We start from the raw sequence: 27342 nt of genomic DNA, 5'->3' as shown, positions 1-27342 counted from the left end.
AAAAACCCCAAATGATAATAGTTCAAATTCGATAACACGTGGTCGTCACTGGTGTCAAATTCCTCCAAGGCCGCAACAATTATTTATACACCGTACATACAAGAACAAGTAAGTATGTGACTAAAGGTAGATTCACGGTCATTGGATATCAATTTTACGGCAGGCCAGTGTACTACAGGCCCCAAAAATTATGCATTCAGCGTACATAAAAGAACAAGTAAGTATGTGGCTGGAGGTAGATTAAACGTCACTGGATATCACTTTTCCAGCAAGCCAATGGACTACAGGCCTCAAAAATTATGCATTCTGCGTACATAGAAGAAGTATGTGGCTGGAGGTAGATTACACAGTCATTGGGTATCAAGTTTACAGCAGGCCAGTGAAATGCAGGTCCCAAAAATTATGCATTCACCATACATAAAAGAACAAGTATCTTGCTTGAGGAAGATTACATGGTCATTGGATATCACTTTTCCAGCAGGCCAGAGAAGTACAGGTCCCATAAATTATGCATTCAATGTACATAAAAGAACAAGTAAGTATATGGCTGGAGATAGATTACACGGTCATTGGATATCAAGTTTACAGAAGGCCAGTGGACTATAGGTCCCAAAAATTATGCATTCAGTGTACATACAAGAACAAGTAAAAATGTGGCTGGAGGTATATTAGACGGTCATTGGATATACATTTTCCAGCAGGCCAGTGTACTACAAGCCTCAAAAATTATTAGTGATGATCGAGCGCCAAAGTATTCGAGTGTTCGGCCTGAACACATTGCTATATTCGTGTGCTCGCCCGAGCACCTAAGTATAATAAAAGTTAATTGGAGACAACCATGCACCTCCTGCTCTGATGAGGGGAGGGTGCCTGGTCTATTGTAAAAGGTCAGAAAGTTACAGAAACAACACCAAAATGGACCGGGAACCCCATGGGGACGATGTCTAGATGCATTTTGGACTCCCAGGTCACTGCTGGGAACCATGTTGTCCAAGTTGTACACCGCACCACTTTTACAGACTGACAAAAATACGCAAAACCCCCCCAAAAAATCTATTATACATGAAAAATGGTTCGGAAACATTCTTTCCTGTATATTCAATTGTATATAAAGTGCAAGTGCTGCAAAAAATGACAAGCAAGAGGCACTCCAAAACAGCCTGTATATCACATAAAGGAGGGCCTCATTCACATTGTGGTACAATTGTTCAGGTAGTGGGACTCCTACACTCATAAAGCCTATGCAGTAAGTGAAAGGGCTGCCATAAATTTCAAGGAACCGTCACTCCAAAACACCCTTTGCTACACATAAGGAAGGCATTGTACACACCCTTGAAAAATTATGATTTATGGCCTGCTGGTGACCCTCAAAAACATTTGAAGCAAGGGCCTGCTGATCTGGCCATCTAAAACCTTAAGCACGAGGGCCTGCTGCCGCATTGGTGACTCTAGATAACCTCTGGGCGATTGCATGTTCTTTTCTGCGCCTACCATGGTGGTCACGGGGATTCAAGGTTCGATGCCGGAGAGGGAGCCTCAGAAATGGCTAACACATCCAAGGAAGGCAAGCGGGTGTCGCTCATATCACACACTCCCAACTCGTGGAGGTAGTGACGATAAATAAAAATACTGACTCTTAAGATGTCCTGTTATTGGAATGAGTAATAAAAAATTACAGGAACATCACTGCAGTATTTTGGATGAGGAAATGTTATACAGGAGAGGCCCTGCTGTCGCTTTGTTGACTCTAGATAACTTCTGCCTGATTGCACATCCCCGTGACGTCCACAATCCATTTGGATATCTTCCCTATCAACTTTCGATGTTCTTTTATGCGCCTAACATGGTGACCACCGGTAACGGGGAATCATTGCTCGATTTCGGAGAGGGAGCCTGATAAATGTCTACGGCTACTACTTCAAAGCAAAGTAGCATGAGTTGCGTGCCTGCAGGTGAGCTGACCATGTAAAAGAGTTGAGTTGCGGGCCTGCTGGTGAGCTGACCCTGTAAAACATTATATTCTAGTGCCTGCGAGTGAGCTGACCCTGTAAAACATTATATGCGAGGACCTGCAGCTGAGCTGACCCTGTGAAAAGTTCTTTGATTGGGCCTGCATGTGAGCTGACCCAGTAAAGGATTTGAGTTGCGGGCCTGCAGGTGAGCTGAACCAGTAAAAGATTTTAGGTGCTGGCCTGCTGGTGAGCTGAGGTGGAACTGACAAAACCAACTTGAATTTTTTATTTTTTTGGGGGGGTTTTCAAAAGCTTTATTGAAAAATTAAAATCAGTTACATATGTATATATTCATTGAAATAGGAGGAGTGAGCTCCCAATATACATAGGTTGTTTGGGTAACACATAGTAAGTATAAAACAAACAAGACAACACTGATGATGTATGTTAACAGACCTGTATGTTGTAGAATTCGTATCCGGGCTCTGAGAAAAAGGGCCTTAAGTATAAGTATTTCTCTAAGGCAAGTTGGCTTAGATGATTGAATCAATGGAAGCCTCTAAAAGATCTCCAGTTTTCCCAAAGAGTAAAAAATTTGTGGTGGGACCAATTTTCCCATGCTGCTATCTCCTCAAATCTATAAATGGAGTCGACTTTGTTGAACCAGTGGACTAAAGAAGGGGTATCTGTTGTCAACCAATGTGTAGGAATTAAGAGTCGGGCAGATATAATTAGGATCTTGAAGGGGGGATTTCATCTTGTGGTCAGGTAATAGACCTAATAAAGCCAATAAAGGTGATGGAGTGATATTAGAGTTGCAAATTTCATTGCATTTTTTAAAGATTTTATTCCACCAGTCATAGATCAGGGGGCACGTCCACTATATATGAAACATGGTTCCACGTCCTTCTCCACATCTCCAGCAGATGTCAGAGCCACAGTTATCGTAGCGACAGGTAATGTCTGGTGTTTTGTACCACTTAGTTAATACTTTATATCCATTCTCTTGGATTCTGGTACACCTTGAGGATATATGTGGTGTTTTGAATAGTTGGAGTTGCTCTTCAGGCGAGAAGTGGATACTCAAATCCCTTTCCCATTGGTTTATAAAGGAAGGCTTAGGAGGTAGAATAGTTGTACTAAGGTACTTGTAAAGTGAGGATATAGGTTTCTTCGGGGGGAGAGGGGGTTGTGGATGAGGCTCTCAAACCAGATGAGAGGTCTGAGAAAAGAGCTCAGAGAAATATGTTTGTTTATATATGTATCCAGGAAAGAGAGCATATGGGGGTGAGATTTGATCTCAGGTAGGGATGAGATGAGGACTTCTCGGTCCAGAAGTCCCCTCTCACTCTTTAACAATAAGGAGAGGATTAGAACTTCTGATGAGCGTAGGCTTATGGTATACATTGTTTAAGTTCTAAAGGGGCTAGGCCAACCACATCTCTGATTTGGGCAAGGGGGGAAGGAGACGGGAAATTCCAATTTGAGTTTTGGAACCATCTCCAAGCCTCAAGGGTAGCTGACATCAAGAGATTATATTTAAAGGCTAACAGTATACTATGGTGGGGATCTACTAAAAGGACCCTTAGGGTCGTGAGGTAGGTAGGGGTTTCCATACCAACCCAAGACTAATGGTCAGGTTTCCTGAACCAGTCCAAGGCTCTGGAGAGAAGTATGGCCTTGTTATATAATAGGGGGTTCGGAAGGCCAATGCCTCCCTGAGTTCTAGGTCTCTGTAAGGTGTTGATGTTAATTCTTTCTTTTTTGCCGTTCCATATGAAGGAGTGAACACATTTCTCCAAGGATTGAAAAAAAGAGTTGGGTATAGGTATGGGGAGGACCTGAAGGAGGTAATTTAATCTAGGCAGGATGAGAGACATATTTTTACGTCCAAACCAAGAAAGCAAGGGAGGGTTCAAGGCTTCTATTTGACACTTGATTGAGCTTAATAGAGGGACATAGTTTAGTTTATATAGTGATGTTATATCAGAGTGGATCTTAACTCCTAAGTATGTTATAAAGGGAGAGTCCCAGTTAAAGGGGGAGGAAAGGATTAGATTGGATCTCTGTCTATGATTGAGCCCTATACTAAGGATGTGGGATTTTTTCATGTTTATTTTAATATTTGAGAGGAAGCTGAATTTCTCTAGAATGGAGTATATAAGTTGGAAAGAGGTTTCAGGGTTGGAGGACATTATCAGGAGGTCATCAGCAAAAGCTGCAATTTTATGTTCCTGATCACCTAGCTTAAGGCCTTTGATAGCGTTCTCTGAACGTATGAGAATGAGAAGGGGTTCTATTATCAGGACAAAGATCAAGGGAGATAGGGGGCACTCCTGTCTAGTCCCATTACTTATGGGAAAAGGATGGGAGATGGTGTCATTGATCAGCACCGACGCTGAGGCACTAGTGTACATGGCTTGGACAGAGCGTATAAAGGCAATGGGAATACCAAAATGTTCCATGGTGCTGTACATGAAATTCCAATGTACTCGATCAAATGCTTTTTCGGCATCGGTGCTGACCATGACTAAGGGAAGATGGAATTTTGAGGCATGTAACAGGACGTTTAGTACCCTTGCTGTGTTGTCTTTTCCCTCCCTTCCCTTAATAAAGCCTGTTTGGTCTCTGTGAATAAGTTGGGGAAGGATAGGGGCTAGGTGGTTAGCTAGTAGTTTAGCTAGTAGTTTTAGGTCCAAATTTAATAGAGAAATGGGACGGTAGTTGCCACAGTCAGTGGGGTCTTTCCCTTCCTTGGGAATAATGGTGATATTGGCTCTTGTCATCTCATGGGAGAGAGGGTCCCCCTGTAGGGTTTGATTGCAAACTTTAAGCAAGTATGGGAGAAGGACCGAGATAAAAGAGCGAACATATAGAGCAGGGAAACCATCAGGGCTGGTGGCCTTTCCATTTGGGAGTTGCTTAATCGCTAGGAGGAGTTCCTCGCTAGTGAATGGGGAACTAAGGGCCTTAATCTGAGTTTCGTTTATTTGGGGTATTTTAATAGAACGGAGGAAAAGTTTTATCGAGTCCTGATGTATAATATTCGAGTTAGGGCTTACCTGAGAGGGAAGGTTATAAAGGGAGCCATAAAATGATGAGAACCTCCGGGCTATGTCTTGTATATTAGTGAGCATGTTACCTTCATTATTGCGAATTTTGCATATGAAGTTTTGGGCCTTCCATTTTTTGATTCTAGACATCATAAATTTGAACACCTTGTCGCCGTGGGCGAAGTATTTATATTGTGCATGAAGGAAGTATTTAGCAGATTGGGTATTAAGAAGGTTTTTTAGGTCTGCTCTGAGGAGCGCTAATTTTGTTAAGTGGGAGTCTAACAGGGATCTTTCATGGAGGGCTTCAATATCTCTAATATTTTTCAGGAGGGAGTCAATACGGGCAAGTCTTATTTTTTTTGTATAGGAGCCTAAACTAATAAGTTAGCCTCAGATATAAGCATTATGCGTGTCCCATAGGGTATAGGGATGAATACCCGGGGTGTCGTTGGAGGAGAAAAAGTCACTCAGCCATTTAAGGACCTTTTCCCTGTTTTCTGGGGTTTGGATCAATTGTTCATTAAGTTTCCATCTAAATGTTCTAGAGGGCCTGTCGGGGGTAAGTATATTAATCCATATAGGGGCATGGTCGGATAGGCTAATAGAGCCAATTTGGGCCTTAGAACATAACTGAATGTGCTCGGATGAAACCAAAAGATAGTCCAGGCGCTGGTTATAACTATGCGTATTGGAATAGAATGTGTAGTCCTTAACATTGGGGTTTAGGATTCTCCAGATGTCAACCAGGCGTTGGTCATGGAAAGACTTCCTCAATTTGCTAAGGGCTTTATTAGAGACAGCAGACTTATGGGAGGAAGAATCTATTGGGGGGACTAATGTGAGGCTGAAGTCACCTCCCATAACGGTCACTTCTTCACTGAAGTGGTTCATTGTCTGGAGAATTTTATGGAGCCAAGCAGCCTGGTTGACATTTGGAGCATACACATTAACAAACGTATATATGTCTGATTAGCAATATTACCTTTTAAAAAGAGAAATCTGCCCTCGGGGTCCTGAATGTGGTCCCTGTAGGCGAATGGGGTATTTTTACTAAAGCCCACGCTGACTCCTCTAGAAGCGGATGAGTTAACACCGCAATGATACCAAGTGGGGAAATAAGAGTGGGAGAGGTTCGGGTAGTGATTAAATTTGAAATGCGTCTCCTGGAGGAGAACGACGGAGCAGCCCATTTTTTTAATTCAGAAAGAAAAAAGGAGAAAAAAACACGTTAGAGATCACCAGGTTGTAGTCTGGGGAGTCTTCTGGACGTGGTTCTTCTGGAATTCCTGGGGCTCTTTTGGCGTTTTGGGGTGCATTGACGTTCCCAGATGCCCGGATGTGGTATATCAGGGAGGTTGGATAAGTCCTGAATAGGGTCCCAGTTATCTATTTGGAGGGGTTCTATCTGAAGGTGGTCAAAAACTGAGTCCAGATCAGCATAATTGGAAACAGAGAGCCTGCGGCCTTCGTACATGAATGATAGGCCAAATGGGAAGGTCCATCTGTAAGGGATCCTATGCTGTCTGAGCCAGCTTGTAAGCGGCTTCAGGGTCCCTCTTTTGTCCAGGGTGGTTTGAGCTAAGTCCTGAAAGATTTGTATGTCTTGGTCATCCCAGGACACCTTGCCGGATTGACGGGCTTTAAGGATGACTGCTTCTTTAACAGGGAAGCTGAGAAATTTGCAAATAATGTCCCTTGGTGGGGCTGAAGCAGCGGGCTTAGGCCTTAGAGCTCGGTGTGCTCTCTCTAAAATAACTTTATGGACAGATTCTGGGCCAAGAAGGGAAATGCAGATTTGCACCACAGTGCTAGCAATGTCTCCTGTGTCCACAGATTAGGGGACACCGCGAAAATGTAGATTATTGCGCCTACCTCTATTTTCCTGGTCTTCCAGGGAGTTGAAGTTCATCTTATGTTGGATGGCCTGGAAACGCTGTGACACTTCTGATTGGTGGCGTTTGATGGCTTCTTGCGTGTTTTCCGGAATTTCCACTCGGCCTTCCACCTGCGATATATCCTGCTTAATAGCAGCTAGGTCGGAACTTAGAGGTTCCAGGGCAGACGCCAGAGAAGAGGACAGTAACTCCTTTAGGAAGGATCGTGAGATAGGAAGGTCGTCTGTGTCTTCCTCACCGCCGGTGGCCTGATCCAGCAGGTCAGTGTGTTTTGAGTTGGAGTCGGCGCCATCTTGGGATCTTTGGAGACATGCACCATTGCTGCTTTATTAATGAATCTTTCCATCTCTCCGGTGGTGGGATTCCTCCTGTCTTGTGCAGCTTGGTCTCCGGGTCTGGGACCTCCGATTTTCACCATGATCGGTGTGCCAGCTTGTGATATAAAGGCTTCTGTGGTGATCTCAGTAACGGATTTGCAGCCTCAAGCGAGCTCCGCCCCCCCAAAACCAACTTGATTTTGATGGCTGCATTAATCTGCAGGTGACCGTCACACAGCTCTACAGATTTGTTTCCACCTGCATCTTTCTCAACAATCTGTGGCCTCAGTCTTTTATCCAGACTTAGTCATTGTGCCACTATGTGGCCTCCTCATGCTGCCATCTCCACACCATGTCACCTTGACACTCATTTTTATCACCATGCTGTTGCTGATACAGCTTAAAAGGGCTTAAATTGATCACCAGGCCCACAATTTAATTATGGTTTTGTAATCGATAAACCCAACTTGCTTTTGTGGGCTGCATCAGTGGTGTAGCTAAAAATGACACAGCAAATTTTTTAATGGGGCTCCAGCCCACAGTCATGTTTTTAGTGACCCCTTCCGCCCCCATTCATGTGGCTAGTAAAGATCACTCTCTCAGACCAGGGCCGGCAGCTGTTTTATCCGTTTTATACACTGTCTATGCTGTCACTGTATATAATTTCATTGTGCAATACTGTTGAGGGGGCACTGACCAATTCTTTAGTCCTCCTCCTCCTGAATGGGCCCCTTTCTGGGTCAGGGCCCCAAAGCAGCATCTTCCTCTGCTTCCCTATAGCTATGGCCCTGGTCTGCATTAATCTGCAGGTGACCATGATACAGCTCCACAGATTGTTTCCATCTGCATCTATCTAAACAATCTGTGGCCTTAGTCTTTTATCCAGACTCAGTCATTGTGCCACTATGTGGCCTCCTCATGCTGCCATCTCCACAGTATGTCACCTTGCCACTCATTTTTATCACTATGCTGCTGCTGATGCTGCTTAAAAGGCCTTAATGTGATCACCAGGCCCACAATTTAATTAAAGGGAACCTGTCACCAGGATTTTGGGTATAGGGATGAGGACATGGGTTGCTAGATGGTCGCTAGCACATCCACAATACCCAGTCCCTATAGCTCTGTGTGCTTTTATTGTGTAAAAAAAAGATTTGCTATATATGCAAATTAACATAAAAGAGTCATATCTTACTTGTGTGACCAGAGAAGAGTCATATTTTCAAACTCTGACTCATCTCAGGTTAATTTGCATATGTATCAAATTGGTTTTTATATACAATAAAAGCACACAGAGCTATGGGGACTGGATATTGCGGATGTGCTAGCCGCCATCTAGCAACTTATGTCCTCAGCTCTATACCCAAAATCCTGGTGACAAGTTCCCTTTAAGGTTTTACGCACAAAACCAAAGTAAAAAATCAATTTTATAGGAAAAATTGATTGAAAACATTCTTTCCTGTACATTTACTTGTATATAAAGTGCAAGTGCTGCCAAAAATTACAAGGAAGAGGCACTCAGATCCAACCTGTATATCACATAAAAGAGGGCCTCATTGACATTGAGTTGCAGGCGAGCTGACCCTGTAATAGCTTTTAGGTTTGGGCCTGTAGGTGAGCTGACCCTGTAAAAGTTTTGAGTTGAGGGCCTGCAAGTAAGCAGACCCTGTAAAAAATTAGATGTGAGGGCCTGCTGGTGAGCTGACCCTCTAAAAAAGTTAGATGTGAGGGACTGCTGGTGAGCACACCCTCTAAAAAAATTATATTTGAAGGCCATATATGCAAGGGCATTATATGTGACGAATAAGCAATGCATGTTGATATGACGGAAGATGAGGAGGAGGAGAAAGGGAAGATTCAAACATATACCCTTGTTTGTGGTGGAAGGAGAATATGGGAATACAATCAATTAACTACATTAAAAACAACACATGTAAAGTGCCTTTATATTCATCAGCATTCCTCTGGTGGAGTCAACCTGTCAGCATTTTCAGTTGACAGGCGGATATGCTTGTGTTATAATGCCACCAGAAGCACTAAATATTCGCTCAGACAAAACGCTGATGACAGGGCAGGCCAGCACCTCCAAAGCGTAGAGTGCCAGTTCGTGCCACGTGTCCAGCTGGGACACCCAGTAGTTGTAAGGCACTGAGGGATCATTGAGGACGCTGACACGGTCTGCTATGTACTCCTTCACCATCCTTCACCATCTTCCAAAACTCTCCCAGTCTTTGGAGAGTGTTGCCCTGCCTCTGTTGGAACTGCTGTGTGTTCCCATTGTCTCCCCTCCTCAGTTGGCCAAGGAAGTACGGACTCTGCCATCAACGTTGTCAGATGGAAAATTTTGGAGCAATTTTACAACAAGGATCTTCTGATATTGCACCATTTTGCTCATCCTCTCCACCAGAGGAATGAGAGATGAGAAGTTATCTTAGTAGCGGGTGTCAAGAAGGGTGAAAACCCAGTAATCTGTTTTATCTAATATCCGTATAATGCAAGGGTTGCTTGAAAGGCATCCTAACGTGAAGTCAGCCATGTGTGCCAGAGTATCAACAGGCAAGACATCGTTGTCGACATCAGGATGACTCTCCATCTCCTCATCCTCCTCTTCCTCTTCTGCCCATTCATGCTAAACAGATGGAATTAAAGTTCCATGGGTACTACCCTTTGTAGCAGAGGCAACTGTATCCAACTTCTTCTCCTCCTCTTCATGGTCCAATTCACACTGAGAAGACGAACTGTGGGTGAGCTGGCTATCACCTTGTGTAATATCCTTCCCCATTTCCTCGTCTGCCACATTCAGAGCATTGTCCTTAATTGTGAGCAGCGATTGTTTGAGTAGACACAGCAGTGGGATGGTTACGCTGATAATAGCGTTATCGCTACTAACCATCTGTGTGGATTCATCAAAGTTTTTTAAAACCTCACAGTGGTCTGACATCAATGGTCACTCCTTGCTTGTGAATAGTGGCAGTTGACTCGAAAGGAGACAACCATGTTGCAGCTGGTATTCCACAACTGCCCTCTGCTGCTCACAAAGCCTGGCCAAAATGTGGAACGTAGAGTTCCAGCACATGCTCACGTCACACAACAGTCAGTGAGCTGGAAGCCGCAAGCGTTGCTGCAGCATTGACAGACTGGCTGAAGCAGTGGATGACTTGTGGAAATGGGCACACACACGGAGCGCTTTGACCAGTAGCTCTGGCAAATTGGGGTAGGTTTTGATAAACCACTGATCCAAGTTTAAGACATGGCATAGGCATGGGATGTGTGTCAGGTTGCTGAGCTCCAAAGCCACCAAGTTATGGCCATTGTCAGACACAACCATGCCTGTTTGTAGGTTGAGTGGCGAGAGCCACAGCTCGGTCTGGTCCCTTATACCATGCCACAGCTCTGCAGCGGTGTGCTGTTTGTCCCCTAAGTAGTGTTGATCACGAATATTCAAATTGCACATTTTTATCGTGAATATCGGCACTTCGAGAATTCGCAAATATTTTGAATATAGTGATATATATTCGTAATTTTGAATATTCAAGATTTTTTTTTAAATCAGTACACATGATCCCTCCCTGCTTCTAGCTTGTGGGCCAATCGTGAACACACAGATTATGGACACTATATTAGGCCCAGATTATAATTCACGGATTACACCGTTGACAGCAAAAATGTGGATAGATTATGGGGAAAAAAATTGTTTTCTGTATTTTTTTATTTTTTTTTCCTATATCTGGGCCTGACAACCACACAAGGTATTGAAGCGCAGATCAAACAATTCACAAATTACACCATTGACAGCAAAAATGTGGATTATGGGAAAAAAATATCTTGTTTTCACTAATATTCTTCCTATCTCTGCCCCGACACACGGAAGGTATTGCTGCACAGATGTCACAAGTCACTGCAGACACCTTCTAAATAGCAAAAGAATCGCCATTTTGCAAAGTATTAAACAAAAATAGAGTACTTCTTTGCACAATTAAATTGCTGCCACCACACACAATAGTCCTTAAAAGGACTTTTGGGGCTATGAAACGTTATTCACTGGACTATATTGCGATCACAATCTCCCTACACTATCTGTCCCTTTCTAAGCGCAGCTCTGCCTGACGCAATGAACCAAACCCGCGTCATTGGATGCTATATAGCACCCGATGACGCGTTCCGGCCAGCCAATCACTGTAATGCCAGTAGCCAACATGGCTACTGGCATTACAGAAATGGCAGTACTTACCTACACATTTATTGGCTTAGCAGCCTCGAAACGTGCAGCGAGTAGACTCGAGCATGGCGCTCGAGCACATGTGGTTATTGGCCAAGTACCGCCATGTGCTAAGCATAGCGATGCTCGAGACGAGCAGATATTCGGCCGAGCATGCTCACTCATCACTAAAAATTATGCATTCAGCGTAAATAACCGAACAAGTAAGTATGTGGCTGGAGGTAGATTACATGGTCATTGGATATCAATTTTGCCATTCTGGGAGAATTATTATCTTACGGGGACCTTCCATTGCTGTGTGCCAATGGCCAGAAATTTTCTAAAGGCCTCCGAGTCCACCAGTTTATATGGCAGTAGTTGGCGGGCTAACAGTTCCAACAAGCAAGGGGTCAGTTGTTGGGCAAGAGGGTTATCCGGCGTCATCATCTTTTTTTGCTCAAACATTTGGGCCATAGAAGCCTGCCTTTTTCCAGATGAACGCAACGACAGCACGGTTTAAGGTGGAGTGGAGAACAAATGGAAGGAGAGAGGAGAAGGAGAAGAGGCAGGACGTGAAGCGCAGGGAGTGTGGCTTTGAGGGTTCTGACAGTGTTGGTCCCACTGGTTTCGATGATTGGAGTCCAGGTGCCTTCTTAAGTCGGTCGTGTTGGGCTTACCACGACTTAAGCATTGACAGCACAGGCTGCAGATGGCAACACTACTGTCAGCAGCAGACACGTTAAAAAAAGCTCACACTGCGGAGCCATGTGCCAGCGTCCTAGGAGCACCCGATGTGACCGTGCATGGTGGATGGCTCATTCCAGATACATTAGTAGTCTCCATTTTCCTCCTGTGCACTATAAGTTCTGCCTTCTCTTCCATATCTGCTGCTCCGTCTCTCCCTCTGAACTCCCCTCCTCTTCCTCTCCTGTGGGCACTGACATGAAGTCCATCGACACCTCATCATCATCACCTTCACACCACTGACATTAGAGATCTTGGAGTAGGCAGAAACAGCGGGGACCACCCTCCTTGGGCTGATCTGGGTACTGTCGTCAAACTGCTGGGTGGCGACCGTCGATACCTCCTCTTCCTGATCTCATGCCAAGAATGGCTGCACATCAATAAGGTCTTGTAAAGGATAGAAAATAATTCCACTGACTCGAGTGGAGGGGATATGGTGATGGTGGTGTCTTTCGGGGTGCACACATCAAAGAGTGAGGAGTGTGCAGATAGAGAGGATAAGGAGGGTGCAGAAGCGGAAGGCTGAGTTATCCACTGAACCAGGTCTGGTGCATTCTTTGACGTAATCACACGCACCTTCTGCAACTTCCTACTTAGGCTCTGGCCTATCACCCCTGCCGAATGGCCTGCCTCTTCCTCTGCCAGTTATTTTCAAAATGACCCTGTGACAAAAGTCCCTATAGAAGAGCAGTATTTGTGGAAGAAGATATATCACACCCCTGCCTTAATCAGTTTTTTGGGGGGCAACTGGTGTATCACACCAGCAGAAATTATTTGTTCCAATAGCGTTTGTCACTCTGTGTAGCTGCGGTATCGCAGCAGAACCGCACACAACTGCTGCACAATACAAATGCAGTTAGAAAGTATATTATAAGTTTATTACACTCCTCAGTATGTCATACCTATCGATAGCAAACCTATACCAGTCCCTAAAACGACTTTTGTGGCCCTATAAGCTAGTGTTTGGTGTCCCTAACAGTCTGTCCCTGCTCCACACACCAACCTCTCCCTACACTGGCAAAAGACTGAATGTAAAATGGTGGCCAGATCTGGTATATTTATAAGGTAGGGGTTATGTGCATGTGCTGAAACGTCTCAATTGGCTGTCCTGTACCACCTGATAGATGTGTCATGGGTCAAAGTTCTTCACAATGTAAAAGAATATGGCAAAGGCGGAAATCGCCATATGTTCGCCCGTTTGGCGAACCGCAGGAGAGTAAAGTTCGCCGTGAAATGACCGCCAGGCGAGTCGCAAGGCCATCTCTCTATTTATGATGTCAGAAAGAGAGGGCAATAGCAATCAAGAGCCAGGGGAAGAGCAAGAATCAGTTTGGAGAGGAGTCCCTGGGCACTTGTGGTGCTACGGTACTTTTGGCAGCTAGATTGTAACATGCAGAACTGTAAGATTTGTGTTCACTTTATTTAGCCCAGGGCATATTTTATTTTATTTTTTACTTTTTTTTTTTTTTTACCATGACTATTTTTCTTAAAGATGTGCATCATTTTTAAATATTATTGAATATATAGATTGATTTCCCCATAATCCAAAACCTGAAATCTGGCATTTAGATCTGGCATGGGTATGCCTTTTAGGCCTTTTGCATATGACCATATGTATTTTGCAGTCCACAAAAAAGGGATCTGCAAAAAATACGAATGACATCCGTGTGCATTCCATATTTTGTGGAACGGAACAGCTGGCCCTTCATAGAACAGTATTATCCTTGTCCGTAATACGTCCGTTTTTTGCAGAACAGAAATTTGTGGAGCACCTTCCTTTTTTGTTTTTGCTGTCCCATTGAAATGAACAGAACGGACATGGAATGCAAAATACGTTTGTGTGCAAGAGGCCTTAGATTTGCAATTTGTACACTGAAATTGTTTAGTTGGCCCAAGGCTGTAAAGAGTGTAAAATTTTGGATTTAGCAATGGCATTGCTTAGGAAACTGCATCTCACAGGTCCTAGTAAATTAATTACTAGACTCCTTTTGTAAAGTTGGTGGATAACTCAGTAGGGGAGAATCTTATATGCTCCAAATGCACTGACAACTTACATGATTGTGCATTGTTCTCAAAGTGTTCTTTTAGGCTTCTATAGATCATGATATGTGAGAAATGTGCCTTGTAGTTGCATAGATTACATCTTTTGCCATATAACTGTGGTATTAAGCCTAAAAATAATCAAACATTTATCAGAGCTGTTATTCAAAAGGAATAGAGTCTTAGTGACAAGAATTACCTCCAGCTGACAACTTTTTCTTTACATTCAGAGATTTTCCATTGATGTGTAAAACTATTATCTACCTAATTGTCCCAGTTAACTGAGAGAATTTAATCATTCCCCCACGCCACTTTTTTGGCATAAAAAAAGTCGCAAACCCCATGTTTGCGACTTTTTAAATGCCACTGTGTTAACATTTTGTCACAAGTGGCGTTTCTACATCACCTTCACCACATATTAGGTTGGTGAGGGGGTCTCACCAGTAGGCCTGGTACATTTATCTTCATTTATGCAATGTCAGGGACCTTCCGGGGATGGCAGGCCCGGTTCTCTGCAGGCAACACCGCTGGCATCCAGTTCCACCTTCACGATGACATCACTAGATTGACTATGATTCTGTTCCGGTCTTATTTGCTCTCCAGGTACTGACTTTGGCATGTTTTATGATTCTAATTCATGGTTCCTGATTTAGTTTGATTTCTCACTTCTGGATGGCTCATTTAAACTATTCCAGTATTATTTTGTCTTGCCCATCTGTCACTTTTTTTTTTTTTTTTTAAATCAGCTACCTCTGACATGAGCATTAGAGCATTTTTAAGGTCTTTTTCAGGAGATCCGGTGACATACCGGTCTTTCCATGGGTAAGCTAGGCAGTGGCTTCTACCTAGCAGTGATCCCAATAATATCACGGCCATTAATGGACGGGCTTTAGCGCTGCCCTAGCCTGTAAATGGCTAGGGCAGCGCTAAGGTTCGCCCATCAGTGCCAGAGACATTACCGGGAACATTGCTAGGCGTAAGCCTCCGCCCAGCAGTGAAAAATGCAAACAAAAAAGCCCTTGCTCTGCACGATACAGTGCAGAGCAAGGGAGAGCATTGGGCATTAGATAGTACAAAGTCCAGCTCTCAAGTGGTAAAGGTGCTCTGACCTGCTCTGCACAGATCCAGGCTGTGTTCACACCCAATTTAGATGCAGCAAAAAAGTCCAAATGGATCCAGCAAGTAAAATCAATGATTTTTTATTTCTTCATTTAAAAAAATGTACAAACATGTAATCCTCCTGCATAAAATCAACAGATTTCCACCATAATATTATGAATCCATGAAGAAGACCTGTCTTATAGTTAAAACGAGTTGATTTTATGCAGGATGATTACTTGTTTGTACATTTTTTTAAATGAAATAAAGAATCATTGATTTTACTCGCTGGATCCATTTGGACTTTTTAGAGCATCGGGGGGCCTGTCTGGGTGAATACAGGGATATGTCCGGGTTCAGCTCTGAACCTGGACAACCTATTTAAGTCAATATACTGTTGTAAAGGGGGGGGGGGAATATTAGTCACCAATATTATGCGAATATCGATGATTAGTATTCCTAAATAGGAGGAGCCGTCTAGTGATGACTCCGCCTATTTATACCTTTATATAATAATACAATACTTTCGCTATGCTTTACACTAATTACTATACTAGCTGCATGCGCCTTACTTACTACCGCTAACAAGTATACACTACACAAAGGATACAAATATAACGGTATTTATTACTACACGCAATACACTATCAATACAACACTAAATATACAGTACTCAACTACACTACACGTTCCCAATTTCCACCCACAAACTAACTATACAATACACACATACAAGTATAAAAACCCACCCCACCTGACTACTTCTATCCCTAGGTATACGACGAGGATCTACTGTGGTCTTGCTGGGGCTAAGCAGACCACAAACACAAAGGGTTAACAATAGGGATGAGCTGTACAGCAATGCAGGGGGAGTGTGCAGGGGTTAATCAGGGGGGGGGTTAAATGGTAAGGGGGTCAGGGATGTCAAGGGTTAACCAGGGGTACAGCAAGGGTTAGCCAGGGGACTGGGGGTCACTCAGAGGTGTAAGGGTTGTGTGGTGGAGGGTCAGGGGTTAATCAGGGGATTAGGGGTTAAAAGGGTAGATAGGGGATAATAAGGGGGTGATACTTATGCTCGTGTCCAGGGGTTAACGCCGATCTCCTCTGGGGAGGGGTGTCCGGCAGGGATCCTCTTCCTGAGCGCAGGATGCGCTCTCCTATCCAGGGGGGGAGGTCCGGTCAGGCGCCCTGCTTAGCGCAGAATGCGCTCCTCTTCCAGATGGGGGTGGGGGGGGTCCCGATCCTACCTCGTCCGGAGCGCAGGGCGCGCTCTCCTCTACATGGGGGCCCTGACCCTAACTAACTTGTGTGCTGGGCCGCCGGATATTTAAACCCGGCCGCCCGCACTCCCGCACTGCGCCGCCCACCAGGGGGCGCGCAACCCCCCATCATCCACGTGGGCCGGCGCAGTGATATGATGTCACTGCGCCGGCCAGCACATCGGGGACGCGCTGCAGACAGGCGGGAGTAATCGCACTGTCGGAATGCGCATAATAGGAGGAGAGGAGGCTTCTCCCCTTCTTCTATCATGCGTAATTATCTCCAGCGGCACTGGAGACAATTACAACAAAGGGCTCAGATTCTGTTGAATCTGAGCTCTTTGTATCCATCAGGATGACCGGACCCTTGTCCAGTCATTCTGATGCAATTAGCCAGATTGCATCGGTGCGAATGCTTGGGGCACATTCACACCGATGCACCTGGTTTCATGTGTAGGAGGGGGGGGGGGAATATATATAATATACATGCGTATGGATGCTTGGGGCACATCCATACACATGTATACATTAATATTAGTGATATAGAAAGGGGGCACATGATTATATAAGGGGGCACAAGGCCCCTACTATATAAGGGGGCACAAGGCCCCTACATTATAAGGGGGCACAAGGCCCCTACATTATAAGGGGGCACAAGGCCCCTACATTATAAGGGGGCACATATTTCCCACAGGGGCCACCATGAGCCCCTGGGGATCACCATGGGCAGACGTGCGCAGATGCTGGGCACATCTGCGCACATCATCCCATGATGCGGTGGTAATGTATGCATATATACCATACATGCCCGCACGTGTTTGCAGGCATGCATGGATATATATGCATACGTCTCAACCCTTCCTCAACAACTGTATATACTTGTGTTTGTCTTTTTAGTGCAGATCTTTGGTATTTGTAACGTTAAGTTAAGAGTCTTTTACACAGGCCAATAATTAGGGATGAGGGTACGTAGGAAGATTCATTGGCTAAGAACCCATAAAACAAATGCTCATTTGATGGCCGATGTGATCTGTTATTGTAAGCATAAAAATGTACTATTCAACAGCACATCTTTCCAGCAATAGGACTAACCACTGATCCACCAATCTAATATGCAGATATGCTAAATACTATTGAAGTATAAATTTTACTTTTATGCTCTGAATAGTTTCTCTTCAACTTGATATGAAATTATTTGTCAGACTTTTCTTTGCTAACATAGTTATATAATGCAAAAAACGGCTTTATAATTCGTCTATGAATTAATACTTTTAGAGAGACTTTACAAATGTGATCATATCACTACTGGAGAGATTTAAATGGATATCATTTCCATTATACACATTCTCGTGAAAATTACATAAACCTTATAAGTAGTAATATAGAATGATTCAATACAACCTGTCCATGACCTGCAGTACTCCTTTTTATGGCGTTTACTAATGAACCTTTGCAGCGTAGAGCAAGAGCCCGGCTCATGCTCTAAAGGCTTGGATCAGCAAAAATGCTGATCTGGATGTCTAACCCCTTAGAAAATAGTGACTGTGGCATCTAAGTAACTTAGTCAGAGGTGGAATGCTCTCTCAGGCATTAGCACCACTGTGAACAGGATTGTGGGGTGCCAATGGCAGCCAGGGCTTAAAGGGGTTATCCGAGTTATGGGTGGCACTTATGAAACTCATCAGGACTTACATATACATTAGTTAAAGGGGTATTATCATCTTAATGATCACTGTTAAATCTGTTAATGATTTAACAGTGATCATTTTTCTAAATATATTTCATTAACAAATCCCCACCCCTTAGAAAAAAATAAACCTATACTTACCTGACTGTTGTCTTCCGTCTCCCCTGGTTACGGCCACCGCTCTTCTTAGGAATTGCGGTGGCCGCGCGTGCACAGACAACTTATTTTCTTCTCCCGGCCGGGCTGCGCGCTGTACTGAACGCGCACGCATATTCCGCGCATGCGCCCTGGTGACTTCTTCCTGGCAAGTATACTATACTGGCCAGGAAGAAGTCACCAGGGCACATGCGCGGACTCGGCGTGCGCGTTTAGTACAGCGCGCGGCCTGGCCGGGAAAAAACATCAATCAAGATGGAGCCCGCCCCCCTGCCGAGTGCCGAAACCAGGAAGTGGACCGCGCGCCGGGAGCAGGTAAGTATAAAACTGCGTGTCGAGAAAACCCCTTTAAGCTTGATTTCTTAATAGGAAAACCCATACTTACACCTTTTCATGGTTCTGTTATTGCTGTGTTTACATGCTGAAGTACATGCTGAGGGGGCATATAGCAACAATGCCTGAGCTCTCCCTCATGAATATTTGTGGGCGTGAACAATCTGCCCTTCCCCGCCCCCTCCTCTGCACATCCTAACTTTGCATCAAAAAAAAAAAACTGTCACATGATCATCTCCTAGCTCACACAGGCAGATCTTTCAGTCATATTGCAGATACACATGCTCAATGTATCTAAGCTCTATGGCAGCTCTATGTATCTAAGCTCTATGGCAGCTCTGTGTATCTAAGCTCTATGGCAGCTCTATGTATCTAAGCTCTATGGCAGCTCTATGTATCTAAGCTCTATGTATCTAATTTAGCTTAGATACATATAGCTGTCATATAGTTTAGTTAGATAGCTATAGGTGTCAGATAGCTATATCTATCAAAGCTATATTACAGACATATCTATTTTGACTATACACTATGTAGTCACTGCCCCCCATACACACAATATACACAATGCAGTGCCCCCACCCCTCCATACACATAATATACACAATGCAGTGCTCCCCACCCCTCCATACACATAATATACACAATGCAGTGTCCCCGGCCTTCCTCTTCACAGGAAACCAAAGACGTGACCCGCATTGGCTGCGTATCTTTAATGATGTATAAAGCAGCCCTAAGGGCCGCTTCACACGAGCGGATGCCGTGCGTGGCATCCGCTCCGTGAAAGAGTGCCAAGACCCGCTGCAGACTGCAGAGGCACGGAGCGGTAACATGACTGTTAATGCTCCGTGCCTCTCTGTGATCTCTTTACTACGAAATCACAGTGACAACTGTGATTTCGTAGTAAAGAGATCACAGAGAGGCACGGAGCATTAACAGTCATGTTACTGCTCCGTGCCTCTGCAGTCTGCAGCAGGTCTTGGTACTCTTTCACGGAGCGGATGCCACGCACGGCATCCGCTCGTGTGAAGCGGCCCTAACACATATTTTTTTAAGTCGGATAACCCCTTTAATATAGGTTCCTAGGTTTGCCCTCAGTGATTTCCTATCAGCTGTGCCAGAGATGCAGCCAGATAGTGCCTTTTAGTATAGTACTGACTATAATACACTGTACTGCATAAGCAATACAGGATATTATAGAAGTGATCAGAAGATCGCTTGTCAAAGTCCCCTCATGGGATTTATACATTTTAAAAAGAAAAGTCAAAGTTTTATTAAATGAAGATTCACCTTTTTTGACAAAGTTTATTTTTTTTCTATGGCAAAAATTCTACATATTTGGTATCACCATGCCTGCACTACACAATGAATGCATAATTTATCCTGCATGGTGAATGTCGTAAAGAAAAAAAACAATGCCAATTTAAGGCTACTTTCACACTAGCGTTCTGCTGTCCGCTCGTGAGCTCCGTTTTGAAGGAGCTCACGAGCGGAGCAGAACGCTTCCGCTCCGCTCGCCTCCGCACGGCCAGGCGGACAGCTGAACGCAGCATTCAGCTGTCCGCCTGGCCGTGCGGAGGCGAGCGGATCCGTTCAGACTTACAATGTAAGTCAATGGGAACGGATCCGCTTGAAGATGACACCATATGGCTCAATCTTCAAGCGGATCCGTCCCCCATTGACTTTACATTGAAAGTCTGAACGGATCCGCTCAGGCTACTTTCGCACTTAGAAATTTTTCTAAGTTATTAATGCAGACGGATCCGTACTGAACGGAGCCTCCGTCTGCATTAATATGATCGGATCCGTTCAGAACGGATCCGATCAAACGCAAGTGTGAAAGTAGCCTTAGTTTTTTTGCTTGTTTATCACCAAAAAATGGAGAAAAAAATTAAAACGTTTTATGTACCCCACAATAACACCAATGAAAACTACAAGTCATCCTGAAAAGATAGAGCCCTCACACAGCTCTGTAGGAAGCAAAATAAAAAAATTGTGGGTCTTGGAATGAGGCGATGTAAAAATATATATATATTTTTTTTTTTAATGGTGAACCTTAGAAAAAATATATGTATGAGTATTTTGTATTTCTGTCATTCTGCTGACCCAGAGAATAGAATTATCATGTTATTTATGTAAAAAAATGAGCACCACAGTAGCGTGCCTAGGGTGTTTGGCACCCAGGGCGGGTCCTTTCTCTGGCACCCTCCCACCCACCCTCACAGCAGCATCGCCCTTATTATACAACCTTCACAGTAGTAATGTCCTGATATGTGCCCCCTCACAGTAATTATGCCCATATTGTACCCCCTCATGGAAGTTATGCCCACAATGTGCCTCCTCAGAGTATTTATGCCCCTCCGTTTACAACCTTCACAGTAGTTATGGCCACATTGTGACCCCTTAAAGTACTTATCCCTTCATTGTTCCCCTTCACAGTAGTAATGCCCATTGTTCCCCCTTCAAAGAAGTAATGCCCATTGAACACCCTTCATAGTAGTAATGCCCATTGTTTCCCCTTCATAGTAATAATGTCCATTGTGCCCAGGGCCGGTGCAAGGATTTTTGCCGCACTAGGCAAAGATCCATTTTGCGCCCCTCATGTCACTCACTCACTGACAGACACACACACACTAACAGACAGATACGCACTCAGACACTCACTGAATGACGTACACATACACTCACTGACAGACACACATACACTCACTGACAGACAGACATACACTCACTGACAGACAGACACACACTCGGTCACTCACTGAATGACGTACACAGAAACTCACTGACAGACAGAAATACACTCACTGACAGACAGACACACACTCAGACACTCACTGAATGACGTACACAGAAACTCACTGACAGACACACATACACTCACTGACAGACAGACACACACTCACTCACTCACTGACAGACATTCACTGACAGACATACACCTACCCACTGAAACACACATACACACGGAAACTCACTGACAGACAAACGCACACATATACTGACTGACAAACACACAGACACTCACTAACCAACAGACGTCCACACTCACTGACATACACTCACTCACTGACATACACACACAGACACTCAATGACAGACACACATACATTTACTGACAGAAAGACAGACATACATACACTCGCTCACTGACATAAATACACAGGCAGACACTCACTTAGTCAAACACTTAAACACTCACCTCCCTGGGGCCCAGTGTGGTGCAGCTCCTCAGCTCCTGGCATCACAAAGGGCGCGCGAGGGAGGAGTGGGGAGCTGCTAGAACAGCCTCCCTTGCCACCCGCCTCCTCTTCTCCGGTAATTTACTGGCAGAACAGGCACCTGCAATCTGGGTAAGCAGATGCCTGCTCTGCCATATTTAAGAAGGACCTCCACCTCCTGGCCCCCCTTTAACGGTGCTGGGGGCGGCTCAAGAGCCGCTCGCCCTTTCGCCCAGGGCTGCAGCCACAGTCAGGGGGAGCCCACCAGGGTGCCCCCAGCAGGCCAGCGCCCTAGGCGAACGCCTAGTTCGCCTATATGGTTGCACCGGCCCTGATTGTGCCCCAGTCCCACATAGGCCAGCAGAGCAATCTGTGTCTGCAGATTAAATGGTGGAGCAGGGAGCAGAAGGCTTCCTGCTTCACCATTCAGTGCACCGGCCTGAAGAAGATAAGGAGCGCGGGGAACTGATCGGTCAGTAGGTTACAGGACTGTATTGATGGAAGCACTCATTGCTTCTGGCACCCCCCTGAAAGCGGGCACCTGGGACGGACCTCTCCCGCACCTTACCCCCCTTCCTTGGCACGCCACTGGCCACAAAATTTATAACATAAAAATATATTTTTTAAATCCCCCCAGAAAATTAAGTTAATCCATAACTTATGTGTACCCCAAATTGGTTTTATAAAAAATGTCAACTTGTCTCACAAAAAAATAAGCTCTTATACAACTTCATCAACAGAAAAAAAAAGTTTTGGTAATGTGACTTTAAAAATAAAAAATAAAAAATGCTTGGTCGCTAAGGCCCAAATCAGACTGATTGCTAAGAGGTAGAGATTAGAAATGAGTGACGTTTTGAATAAATTCAATTCATTCAAACTTCAACAAGAAATTCCATTTGTTACTAATTAATTTGTTATAAATCACGATAAATCAGGGCAGTCTGCCTAGCCAAATTCATCCCACTTGGTGGTCCAATCTCAATGTGAAGGCTTGGAAGTTTAATTCATAGTTAATCCGTTCTGTAGGTACTGTGCTGTTAGTATTACAGGTTTAATTTATCACTGTCTACATCACTGTGCAGTGCGCCAAGATTTCTAGCTAATCCCTTCTAGTAAACAGAAAGAAAAGCATACAGCAACTTTTAGAAAAAATCTGTACGCACCCCTGCAGTGCAATGGCTCCTTAGTGGAAAAAAAATAAAGAAATGGAGGCAGCACCAAATAACTAGTGGAGAAAAAAGAATGTTCTTTTAATGAATGTTGTCCAAACACATCCTTTACAATCTCTTCTGTTAGCTGTAGATTTACTGTGCTTCAGTATGACAGGTCACAGTTACTGTCAGGTCTAATTTATCGTTGTGGACTAAGGGCACTTTCACACTAGCGCTTTTGTTTTCCGGTATTGAGTTCCGTCACAGGAGCTCAATACCGGAAAAAAACTGATCAGTTTTATACTAATTCATTCTGAATAGAGAGCAATCCGTTCAGGATACATCAGTTCAGTCCCTCGAACACTTGCCGGAATTCCGGATCCGGCATTAATTTACCTTGAAGTGTATTAGTGCCGTATCCGGCATTAAGTGTTTCAGCAAAACAGATCTGGCTTTCCAGTCTGCGCATGCACATACCTTTAAAAATGCAAAAAAAAAAAAAAATTATGGATCCGATATTTTAATGCATTTTTCAGATGGGTCCACATCCGGATCCGTCTGACAAATGCCATCAGTTTGCATCCGGATTGCCGGATTGCGACAGAACTGCCTGCCGGAATCCTCTGCTGCAAGTGTGAAAGTACCCTTAACCATGCAGTTATCCAATATTCAAGTAGTGACCCTTTGACAGAGTGGAGGGGTGGCATCAGCAGGGGCAGTAACAGTGACAATAGTGGCTCCACGAGGGTAATACAGTGGGATTCTCTGTGACACCTATAGAACAGATCCCAATCCATCTCCAGAAAGACATAAAGTACATCAGACGCCGAGAGATGTACTGGATTTTTAAATTAAACAGCCTCAATCCCTATGGCCTTAACGAGGCATTTGAAATTAATCTATGAAGTCCAAGTATCCAACGTTAGATATTTAACAAACAATATGTCCCATACAAATAATAATGAAAATAAAAATAGAAATAAAAATATAGAATAATAAAAAACAAAAATAAAATAATGTACCAAAATATTATAATATATTATGTGCCCTCTGAGTACCTTTTAATATACAAGAAAATAACTAGCATTAGGGAAACGGCATATCTGAAATCACTCTGATTTTATATCTATATTTATATCCCACTATATTGTATATTTTTATTATAAACAATTCTATTTTATATTCTTACCAATCATGAGTAGTCTTTATATTGATTTTTACTTAAACAGTGCTATTGGATTTTATTTATATTACCTATTAATTTTATATACACCCTATTTATCAATTATCTATTGATTATCTGATAATTATGTGATTACCCTTCATTCATTTTTTACCCCTCATTTATAATAATTATGATTTTAGTATGCACTCCAAGCATATGTAATATGCAGAGCTATCCTAAATCAATATACAGAGCTGTAACCCGGTCTATTGAATTCCCTTGATACACTAGGGCAGAGCTCTTTCATATCACCTACAGACGTGGACAAAATTGTTGGTACCCTTTGGTCAATGAAAGAAAAAGTCACAATGGTCACAGAAATAACTTTAATCTGACAAAAGTAATAATAAATTAAAATTCTATAAATGTTAACCAATGAAAGTCAGACATTGTTTTTCAACCATGCTTCAACAGAATTATGTAAAAAAATAAACTCATGAAACAGGCATGGACAAAAATGATGGTACCCCTAGAAAACACAGAACATAATGTGACCAAAGGGACATGTTAATTCAAGGTGTGTCCACTAATTAGCATCACAGGTGTCTACAACCTTGTAATCAGCCATTGGGCCTATATATATGGCTCCAGGTAATCACTGTGTTGTTTGGTGATATGGTGTGTACCACACTCGACATGGACCAGAGGAAGCAAAGGAAAGAGCTGTCTCAAGAGATCAGAAAGAAAATTATAGACAAGCATGTTAAAGGTAAAGGCTATAAGACCATCTCCAAGCAACTAGATGTTCCTGTGAGTACAGTTGCACATATTATTCATAAGTTTAAGATCCATGGGACTGTAGCCAACCTCCCTGGACGTGGCCGCAGGAGGAAAATTGATGACAAATCTAAGAGACGGATAATCCGAATGGTAACAAAAGAGCCTAGAAAGACTTCTAAAGAGATTCAAGGTGAACTTCATGCTCAAGGAACATCAGTGTCAGATCGCACCATCCGTCGTTGTTTGAGCCAAAGTGGACTACATGGGAGACGACCAAGGAGGACACCATTGTTGAAAACGAATCATAAAAAAGCAAGACTGGAATATGCCAAACTACATGTTGACAAGCCACAAAGCTTCTGGGAGAATGTCCTGTGGACAGATGAGACAAAAATCGAAGTTTTTGCCAAGGCACATCAGCTGTATGTTCACAGACGAAAAAATGAAGCATATCAAGAAAAGAACACTGTCCCTACTGTGAAACATGGAGGAGGCTCTGTTATGTTCTGGGGCTGCTTTGCTGCGTCTGGCACAGGGTGTCTTGAATCTGTGCAGGGTACAATGAAATCTCAAGACTATCAAGGAATTCTAGAGAGAAATGTACTAGCCAGTGTCAGAAAGCTTGGTCTCAGTCGCAGGTCATGGGTCTTGCAACAGGACAATGACCCAAAACACACCGCTAAAAACACCCAAGAATGGCTAAGAGGAAAAAATTGGACTATTCTAAAGTGGCCTTCTATGAGCCCTGACCTCAATCCTATTGAGCATCTTTGGAAGGAGCTGAAACATGCAGTCTGGAAAAGGCACCCTTCAAACCGGACACAACTGGAGCAGTTTGCTCATGAGGAGTGGGCCAAAATACCTGCTGAGAGGTGCAGATGTCTCATTGACAGTTACAGGAAGCGTTTGATTGCAGTGATTGCCTCAAAAGGTTGCGCAACAAAATATTAAGTTAGGGGTACCATCATTTTTGTCCATGCCTGTTTCATGAGTTTATTTTTTTACATAATTCTGTTGAAGCATGGTTGAAAAACAATGTCTGACTTTCATTGGTTAACATTTATAGAATTTTAATTTATTATTACTTTTGTCAGATTAAAGTTATTTCTGTGACCATTGTGACTTTTTCTTTCATTGACCAAAGGGTACCAACAATTTTGTCCACGTCTGTAATTGTGGCCTGAAACCAAAGCATTCCCGTTGTCCTGGCAACGGACCATGTGACCGCAAGGTTGCGATCACATGGTCATGACGTCTGTGGCCTCCTGCAGACAGCAAAGTATTTTACACATACAGAGACAGGAGCCCATGGTGATCGGCCTCTCTCCTTCTCCCCCTGCACTTCCATATGAGAGAGAGAGAGGATCACCAGAGGATGCGCATGTCTTCAGTCTGCAGTCCGATCATGTGACCTCCTGCAGTCACATGATGTATATGTGTTAAATACCCAGAAATGTCTTTACTTGAAATAAATGTTTATGATACTCGTTTTTTATTAAATTTACACAGAATTACATGGGATTACACCATAGCAAGATTTGTATAAACAAAACTGAAATTTGATTAGATTGAGTATACCTGATGTCTGAATTGACACCTGCAGGTAGCTCCGCCCCTAGGGGGCAGGCCCCAGGTACCCGGTTTTTTTCGGTAGCTCCGCCCCTAGGGGGCGGGGCCCATGTACCCGTTTTTGGCGTTTTTTTGTTGTTTTTTGTTATTCTGCACCTATAAATATTTGTCTGTTTATTGTAATACTATGAAACCTAATGAAGGGGAAGTTTCACTCCCCGAAACACGTTGTTTTTATTATAGAAGAACTATCATACTTGTGAGACTGTTTCCATTTGTGGACTTGCACCAAAGCAGAATTTATCTCTTATTGTCAATAGTGGCTCCATGACAGAGTGGGGTGGTCAGCAGCAGAGGCAGTAACAGTGACAGTAGTGGTCCGATGACGGCGTGGGGTGGTCAGCAGCAGAGGCAGTAACAGTGACAGTAGTGGTTCGATGACGGAGTGGGGAGGGCAGCAGCAGAGGCAGTAACAGTGACAGTAGTGGTCCCATGACTGAGCGGGGAGGTTAATAGCAGCAGCAGCAGCAGCAGTAAGGCTGTTGTCTGTTCCTCTGAGCAGTCAAAACAGAAAGCAAAAAAAAAAGTATTTTGCATCAGTATGTGATCAGTAATTGTAAGCCAGAACCAGGAGTGGGTTCAAAACAGAGATTAAATGTAATCTAATATATAAAGCTGAGTGTATGTGTGTGTATGTATGTATGTCCACTAAAGGAATCTGCACCGT

This window comes from Bufo gargarizans, chromosome 1 (assembly GCF_014858855.1).
Source record: "Bufo gargarizans isolate SCDJY-AF-19 chromosome 1, ASM1485885v1, whole genome shotgun sequence".
Lineage (NCBI taxonomy): Eukaryota > Metazoa > Chordata > Amphibia > Anura > Bufonidae > Bufo > Bufo gargarizans.
The sequence above is the reverse complement of the archived record's forward strand: the minus strand, read 5'-3'. Positions refer to the sequence as shown.